This window comes from Macadamia integrifolia, chromosome 5, assembly GCF_013358625.1.
Source record: "Macadamia integrifolia cultivar HAES 741 chromosome 5, SCU_Mint_v3, whole genome shotgun sequence".
NCBI lineage: Eukaryota > Viridiplantae > Streptophyta > Magnoliopsida > Proteales > Proteaceae > Macadamia > Macadamia integrifolia.
In genome coordinates this window covers 42,509,267-42,518,404 of record NC_056561.1, presented here as the reverse complement: position 1 = coordinate 42,518,404, position 9,138 = coordinate 42,509,267, and the positions used below count along the sequence as shown (strand labels likewise).

The 9,138-nt window shown below is 39.8% G+C and overlaps 1 pseudogene; it reads right to left on the bottom strand.

Annotated features, from left to right (window-relative positions):
* Positions 1-3,907, bottom strand: part of LOC122078091 — a 6,806-nt pseudogene extending 2,899 nt beyond the window's left edge.
* Positions 3,908-9,138: the final 5,231 nt, after the last annotated feature.

Below are 9,138 nucleotides of genomic sequence, written 5' to 3'. Positions count from 1 at the left end.
GGGGTGGGGGGAGGGTTCGAAGGGGTGGACTGGAGACCCCCAAAAAGACCAAGTTATAATATAGAAAATCAAAAGTCCTAGTTAAAGTCATTTCCAGGTATTTATCAAGCAAAAGAGCGCACATCTCACACAACCCAAATATCTGAAGCATTCATACAGTTGCTTAGCCCCAAAATACCAAATTATTTGTTCTTCGACCCAAAAAACCTAAAATGATCCTTGCTTAACAGAGTGAAGTGAACTTGCACTTCTTAGACCCAATCCACCTTCTTTTGGACTTGCACAACATATTCCACTCCAAGTGTCTTAGCCTCTTCACAAGCAGACCAAAAGATACGAATTTATTACTGTTGTATGACCTTTGCAACAGAAATTAATAATGAGTGCTAAGAAATAAGTAAAAAAAGCTTCCAAGAGAGGTTTTCCCACAAAGCTAGTTTCATTTAGACACTACAAAAAAAGCTATAATCTCATATAGATAAAAGAGTAAGGTGATTGTCAAATAGATCAACAGGACAGAACCTGACCAAGGAGTAAAAAATTAGAAAAGCACACCGAACCAGCATAGCAGACTAGCCTGCAAGCACCATGAATCCTCTTACAAGATATATGACCCCAGAATATACACATCGAAGTTGCTCTTATATGCTTCTCCCATATCACACGAGGCAATTGCTTTCGAAAGGCCCAGTTGGCAACGGAGTAACGCTTCAGACATCAGCCATACAAGATATCAGCAATATTACATGGGAGCAACCCAACTCTCCCCAAGGGCATTCAGAAAGCAATAAGATAGTAGCCATGTGAAGAGAATAGATCGAAGAGTCCAAGATAACCAGTCTTACAATTTGCCTAACAACATGCACACAGTTGGAAGGATTTTCATCCTTGAGATAAGATGAGATGACAGGAAAATGGTCAACATGGCCAAAAGTAAGGCAATGTGTGGTTAATGACAGGATAGGCTGAGGAAGTGTAAACTGGCTCAAATTCTGACCCAGGCCAGACTTAGCATAGACCCAAACTGGGTTGGGTGTAAGTTGAGCCAGAAAGTTATGCTTCCAGCCCAGTAAGCCAAGTTATATGCTGATTCCTGAAGCAACCCAAACTCATCATGAGGCAGAGAACAAGTCAGCATCCCTAAACATCTGTTACCACACTAGGGCATGTACTTGCAAGAAACCATTTTGAAAAACAAGAAGTAAGAAATGCAGGCCCTCCCTCTCCTTCAGAGAAACCTTCCACTACCCCACGTTACTCTCCCATCCATGTAAGCCTACTAGGAGCCTCAGAGACAAGTAGGAACAGAAAGAAGGAGAAGGCAACCCTTCACTAGATCCCCCTGAAGGTCCTGAAGAAATGCTACTTCGATATCCATTTGTCACTGACTCATTGCAGCAGAGAGGAAACTGTTGGACAACACAACTGCAACTACTAAAAACTGTCAACCTCCAAGTTATCATAAATCAAACATTGTCAAGTCATCAAGCTAATAGGAAGCAAACACATCCAGATGGTTAACTGAAGAACATTCCATCCATTAATTCTCAATTACAGAAGTGAATAGTTTACCTCATTTAACAGTGAAAATTGTGAAGTAAGCATGAAGAAATTTTTAAAAAATATATATTTTTAGATCTATAGCAGCTAAGTAATATCAAGAAGTGGAATCTTGAAGGGATTTTTCTTTCTTTTTTTTTTTTTTTTTTTTGGGGGGGGGGGGGGTTGGGGGGGTTTAACTTCTAACCTTCTGATCCAGAGAAACCCATTCATTTGTAGAATCGTCTGTCACTGTACTCCAATTACAACATTTGTGGTTTGTCCCACCCTTCCATCTGTCTTTGAAACTTCTGAATCCAAAAAAAAGAAAAAAAGGTAAAAATGTTAACAATTAATCAACAAGAAGCAATAAGTTATTTTTCTTTGCAAAGAAGGGGGTGGGAGGAGAATCTTAAAATAAAATAAAATTAAAAAAGAACAGGGACAACAGCACACAATGCGATGACCGGAATTTTTTTGTTTTGGGTAGATGCGATGACCAAATTTATCATGAACTGATTAAAAGAAATTCCACTAATAACATGTCTTTCATGGGAATTAGTAGTTGCGAATGAATTAAATGGCATAGAATAGTTTTTATCACTTGGACTGCCATTATCTATTATTCCCTGATTTAAAGTCCAGCTCAAATGCCAACATTATCCAACATTGCTCCGCAACCTTGTTGTCTTTGTGTTCTGTCTGGTTGGAATGAAATAAAGGGAAATGAGAGAACTTTTGGAATCATTATGGCTTACTTAACCAGTAATCTACCTAAATGGTACTACTTAGATGAATTTTTTTCCCCCTTTCAAAACAAAGGGATTTGGTTGAAAAGTAAAGCATTTAATTACCAAATGTATGAAGTTGTTGAGTTAGGTAGTCATCATTACCAGTAATGGTTACAAAAGTTTTTATTCTCATTTCACTTCCAACCTAAGCCTTCACAAAATTCTAGGATGATCTTGTCTTCATACTTCATAGTACCAATACATTTTGCAAACATAAATTTAACAGCATCCATTGGCAAACCAAACAAGCAATTTCAGGTGGGAAGAAGATGGAACTTCTTGGGATGTGCTTCTACAAACAAACATAGGCTTAGGGGGTGTTTGGTTCGGTAAATCAAATGGTGTATGTATCGGATATGAATGTCAATCTTTTAATAGACATTCTTCTGAATTATGTTTCTTTCTGAAAAATCGTTTGGTTGCCTTGAGGTAGGGGTGTCAATCGGTCGGTCTGGCTCTGTTTCGGTCCGGGTTGAGTTGGTTTCGGTGTGGGAAAGCTGAAACCGAAACCGAACCAATAAGGAAATTCCGGTTCGGTTTGGTTTCGGTTTTGGTGCGATTTGGTTTTAGTTTGTCTTTGATTTCTTAAATCAATTTGTAACCGGGTTGGTTTTGGTTTTGGTTTTTGGTCCAGTTTGGATTCGACTTTCAATACAAATGTATACAAAACTATGCAAATTTTGATATTTTTAATGAATTTTGGAGTGTTTCGGTTTCTTACCGGTTTGGTTTCAGTTTCGGTCCGAGTTTTGAGCCGGTTTCGGTTTGGTTTTGGGGTTGCAATACTCCAAACCGAACGGAACCAATAAGGCTTCGGTTTGGTTCGGTTCGATCCGTGTTGTTATCGGTTTGGTCCGGCCGGTTTTACCGGTTCGGTTTAGGAATTGACACCCCTACCTTGAGGCTAGTACATGTTTCTCGCGGGTTGAGATATTGGCTTCCGTAGAGAACTTCTTTCGGCTTTCTCCTTTTATATTAGGTAGTAAAAAGGTTGCTCAAATCTGAGTTTAGGTGTTGAGGTAAACTCAGATTTGGAACACATCCTTTGTAATATGGTCATTCATGGGAAGTAGGGTGCTCACTTATGAGGGTCAATCTAGTGGAACCAAACAACTCAAAAAATTAAGAATTATCATTCAAAGAATGTCATCCCAAAGATTTACCAAACCAAACACCCCCTTAGAGATTCACAGGCGAACGATGGGGTAGCAATTGGCAAATTTAACAGGAATAAAGAAAGAAAAAAAAAAAAAAAAAAAAAAAAAAAAAAAAGAGGCGCAGAGCAGAGCAAGAGTCTAACCTGAAATGGCTTTGAGCACAGCTTCCTGAGGGGGACCCTGATCGTCTTGCCAAGAAGCTGACGAATTGGTTTCACCATAAGAGCAATTGAAATGAACTACTCGTCCATGAAATCGTCAGACCATAGATAACCTAACTCCGCAACGTAAACTCACCCTTAAAGGTGCACAAGCAAGCGCAAACGATGAAGATGAAGAACCAGTCGAGCTACAGTTCAGATGTAAAGGGCGCCACGGCTCCGTTAAGAAAACGGAGCGGAAGAAAGTCCGGCAAACCATCACCGATCTCCTTCCGAATGCCGACGTTATTTTGTGGTAGAAACTTCCATTTTAAATAGGATAATTTATCGCGCCAACCCTTAGGCTTGTTTGATAATGAGAAACGGCATAAACATAAATTTTCGTTTATAGGAATATAAATGAAATTAAAGGTGTTTGATAAGTAGAAGTCAATAGTAACCAATGAAAAAATGACTACTAGTCATTTCCATAAACGACGAAACAAGTTTCTTGAACCATAAATAAGTAAAAATTTATATTTCTATTTTTGAAAATAAGTGAAACGAAACAGCTTTTTACTCCGTTTCTTGAAACGTTATCAAACGTACCCTTAGAGAATGTCATACAATTAAAGAGACACCCCCTGATTAATACTAAATTGCATTTCCATCTCCTGTCGCGAGTAGCTGTTATGGAATACACTTCAAATGCTGATATTAGTTGGTATATTTTTTATATAAATATACTCATCTAAAAAGTGAAGTACCTAATCTATCCTCACTTAACCTGATAACCCTAAATTATTAAAAAAAAAAAAAAAAAAAAAAACCTTCATCCATAAATTGAAATTGTGCTCTCTATCTCAAAGCCTTTACTCTCCATGAAGAGCAATGATGACATGTAGCGATGGAAGACTACACCGCATCTTCTCGTGCTCAGAAAACCCTCCTTTTTTTTTTTTTTGTGAAACAGAAAACCCTCCTTGAACTCCACAGTGAAAGTGAGTGGAGGTTAGGAGTAGTGAGGAAATTAGGTAAAATATGGATTTGTCTTGTATTTTAGTCAAAAGGGTGTAACTGTCATTTCAACTCCTCACTTAAGGACCGATGGCAAGGGGTGGGAGTATAATTTGGTATTATGCATGAGTGTATCTCTAATTGTGACATTATCTAAGGGATGATACTGTAAATTACCCTTTTAAATAAATAAATAAGGGAAAATTACGCCCCCTCTCATGTAGTTTGTCGAAATTACATGTGGATCCAAGGGTTTGAACGAATTACGCTCCCCTCTCCTGGTTATGACGGTGTTAGTATGCTGTTAGTTTTAAACCTGAAAAGACAATATTACCCTTTAATGAAAAAACAACTTAATATTGAAAGACCATTATACCTTTATACCTAAACACCCAAATCCCTTTTCGTGAAACCCTAAATCAGGAAGGGAGAAGAGCTATGATATTAGTCAGATAAATCACTTGCAGGTGGTGGTGCCGCCATAGTTGGGCCCGTCGAAGAGAAAAAATAAGAGCCCAAGGACGAGAGTGATGATGATAAGGATTTTATTCCACCAAAGATTTTCAATCGATGGTTGTTACTGCGGGTGGTGGTGGGTTCCACTTTTACCTCCTCCCTTGATAAAATTTGAGGATAACGAAGGAAACACTCATTGATTCTGGAAAATAAAATATACTCATCAATTAAAGGAGTTCGGTTGCATCAATTTCACACTTTGGAGAGAAGAAAATCTTCAAACTTCATGCTCACCAGATGCCACTCAAGCTTGAGAGATTTTGGAAATTCTCAATCTAGAACCACACCTCACACTTTCAATTCTCAAACCAAGAAATCCTTTGTGCTTTGTGATTCTATAAAATGCGATTTAGGGGTTTGGTTATATAGAAGTATATCAAGATAATTCCAGAAGAAGAGAGGTAAGAATAGAATTGATAGTGTGAGGTGTGAGTTCGGTTGCATCAATTTCACCTCTTTTTTTTATGACAGCCCATTAATTAGATGGGTAATTTACAACGCCACCCCCTGGAGAATTCCAATATTAGAGGGACACCCCCTCTCTTTCACCAAATTAGCCTCGGACCCCCTACCGTCAGTCACTGTTAAAGAATATACCTTATATGCTGATGTCAGCAATAATATTTTATTTAAAATACCAAAATACCCTTGCTCTAAGTATCTCTCTCTCTTCTCTTTCGTTTTTGGCCTTTTTTCTGAATTTCCCCAAACTCACCGAACCACTCCTCCTCCCCCACCGGAGATCTCACTCTCCACCTCCGTGACCCTCCAAGTGCTCCCACCATCGTCGCCTTTGACCAAATCATCTATTTTTCGATTCTTCCGCACTTCGTTTCTTGTATTGAAATCCTGATTAGCAACAACCTTGGCTTCAATGGATCTCCGCAGAACAACAACGTTATCTGTAATCTCACAATAGATCATATAAGGGGCAAAATCCATCAAAATCAAACAATTAAGGTCAACAATGGAGCTTAAAAATTGCAGCGTTATTAGAATTTACATTTAAGGCAAGTCTTCGGTGGATGTTATAGTGTTCGACGGCGAGAGCGAGAATGAAGCTACCGAGGACGAGAGCGATGACATCGTCCATGTAAGTCTGTGCTACATCATCGGCGGGAGCAATTCCAAAGAGTGGGAAGAGGAACAGAGGAGACATAGAGGTTACTGGTATGGGTACTGCTTCGGTGACCCACCAGAGGAAAATCCAGGCAAGCACGGCAAGCATGTCTCTGCTAGTGCCGGGTTTGGACCCATCAAGCTCCACGAAGAGCTTAATGGCTGCGCAAGAAAGAGGTCCTAAGAGGATGAAGAGATTGTTGGTTGTGAGAATTGATGTCAGAGACCAATGGATGTCCGGCGATGAACTCTCTGTGGGATCTTGGATTGGTAGCAGTGGGCTCTTCAGGTCGCCGGAGGTTGACTCAGCCCCTTGATTTCCGTCCATTTTTTATCTTTTTTGGGTGGGAGAGGATAATCTGGTTCTGGGTTATTGGAGTTTTTAACTTTGATTGAAATCAAATCGTGTAATTCTGAAATTTGAACGTTTGGAGAAGAGGGAGAGAGAGAGAGAGAGAAGAACGTTATAAAGGAGAAGCTAGGGTTTGTTTCGCTGATGTTGATGCTGCCGCTGCCATGATCTTCGGTGCTCTGAACGATCACCTCTGCTTTTGATGTCTCGGTGAAGGTGAGTATAGGTAGGGGGGAAGAGGAATTGGGTTAAAAATGTCTTTTGATGATAAGGGTATAATGGTACTTTTAATTTTTCACTTAACAGTGACTGACGGTAGGGGGTCCGAGGCTAATTTGGTGAAAGAGAGGGGGTGTCCCTCTAATATTGGAATTCTCCAGGGGGTGGCGTTGTAAATTACCCTAATTAGATCAAGCTTCTAAGCCTATAGTTATATTTTTAATGATTAGAGGATTGTTTCTAACCCATAAATTAATGCTCCATGTGTGTCCTCCGTTGGTTATTTTCCTTGATAAATAAAGATGCAATTTTTGAGGAGGGGTCTAGGGAGACATGACCATCAAAATAAGGGATGATCCAATCGGTGGCCATGGATTTGCATAGGGTTTTTGAAATAGGAATGACTTACAAGATTAGAGGTTGCAGAAGAACTAAGTTGAAGAAGAAGAGCTAGGTTGAAAGAAGAAGAAAATACAACATTTTTTTGTTTGTTTTAAGGGAAGGGTGTATTAGTAAATTCACCTTAATATAAGGGTATTTTGGGCATTAAGATGGATGATATAAGGTGACATCATCAACAAACAATCCCAATTTCATGGAGATTGAAGGATTGAATCTAATTGTAAGAATTTTTCAAACTATAGCGGAGGGAGAGTAATTCGTTCAAACCATTGGATCCACGTGTAATTTTAACAAACTACAAGAGAAGGGCTTAATTTTCCTAATAAATAAAATAACTATATCAATGGACTAGAATGCAGTGGTCCGAATCTACCTCTGAGCGTGAATGGCTGAGATCTAGTCTAGCCCTTATAATGGGTCCCATGGACCATAACAGTCAAATCCTGAGTTCCTGACCCTCCATGCATGTGGGTCCTGAGCAGCCTAATCCGAATTCCTGGAACGAGTGAAGTGAAGTGAAGTAAATAGGTATGGAGGTATTTTCATTTGTCTCCGTCGAGATGACGGGAGCCGACCGAGACTCCGATGATTCCGAGAGAACCAGTTTCAGGAGAGCTGAGAAGAAACACAAGCTCTCCTCGGGTTCATCTCTCTCAAGAGGTCATCGACTTCAAGTCCCTACTCGGCTCCGTCAATTACAATGGATAAACACTTCCCGGAATCTTCAAACTTCAATGCGACTTCAGTTATCCCGTTTTCTGTCTCGAAAGCCATCATGGTTAGTATTTTTCTGTTTTTAATTGTTATTGTTCCCTCCCCCTCCATGTACTTCTTGTTGAATTTTAGCTTTTGCGGAATGAAACCCTAGAACTTCAATGCAAGACCAATGTATTTGAATGTAAGCCTCGTCTATCAAATTCCATTTCTGCCGAATCACCATCACCAACAACAACAACTCAGCCTTTTCCCAACTGAATGGGATCGGCCACATGGATCTGTTAAAAGAAAGGCTGCCGAATCACCATTCCACTCTAGTGTTCTTTGGCGTCGGGTGTGAGTTACTGGTTTAATTAACTAGTCAACCAGCAACTGGTCAAGTCTAAATTCCAGGAAATTCAATTAATTTGGCTCTTAATTAACATCAAAGATCGACAGTTGCTTTAATAGTACCGTTAGTTATTTTGAAGTTTCAAAAGATTATTTTTAGGTCTGAGCTATTTTGCATGTGGGCATACATGTTGATGTGTGAGATCAAGTCCAAACTCCTGAACCGAAATAAAATATTTGGGTTTATATATATATATATAAGAAAATTGCATCGCCACCCTCTGAACTTTGGTCCTTAATCAATGCCACCCCCTGAACTTTTCGAAACACCAAAGACACCCCCTGAAAATTCAAAAAATTTTAAATCAGTCCTTGCCATTAGTCATCCCCGTTAAGTGATGGAATAATGGTTAGTTTTTTACAAAATGCCCAAAACACCCCCCACCCCAAAGGTGATTTGACCACATTACCCCTATCCTTTCTTCTAAACAAAAACCTGCAACTATTAGTTCTCCGGCCTCTGGCGTAGGTTCATGGGCACCCCTCCCCTATGGTGAAAGTTCACGGCTATCAATTCCCTCTGGCGAAGGTTAGTCTTTAACTCCCAGCTCGTTCGTGGTCCTAATAAGGGGGTTACATACCTGCGGTCATCTCTATGAAGCAGATCTGTAATATCCAAGATATCATTCCACTCTGTGTAGCAGATTGAAAGAAGAAGAAGCTCAAAACTGGGAGAGGTGATCAAGCTAGATCTGAAAGGAAATCCAGTCTATCTCCTCAGCTCGCAGGTGGTTCAGTGAGGAGTCGCCTCGCTGAATTGCAGCAGCCACCTGAAGTAT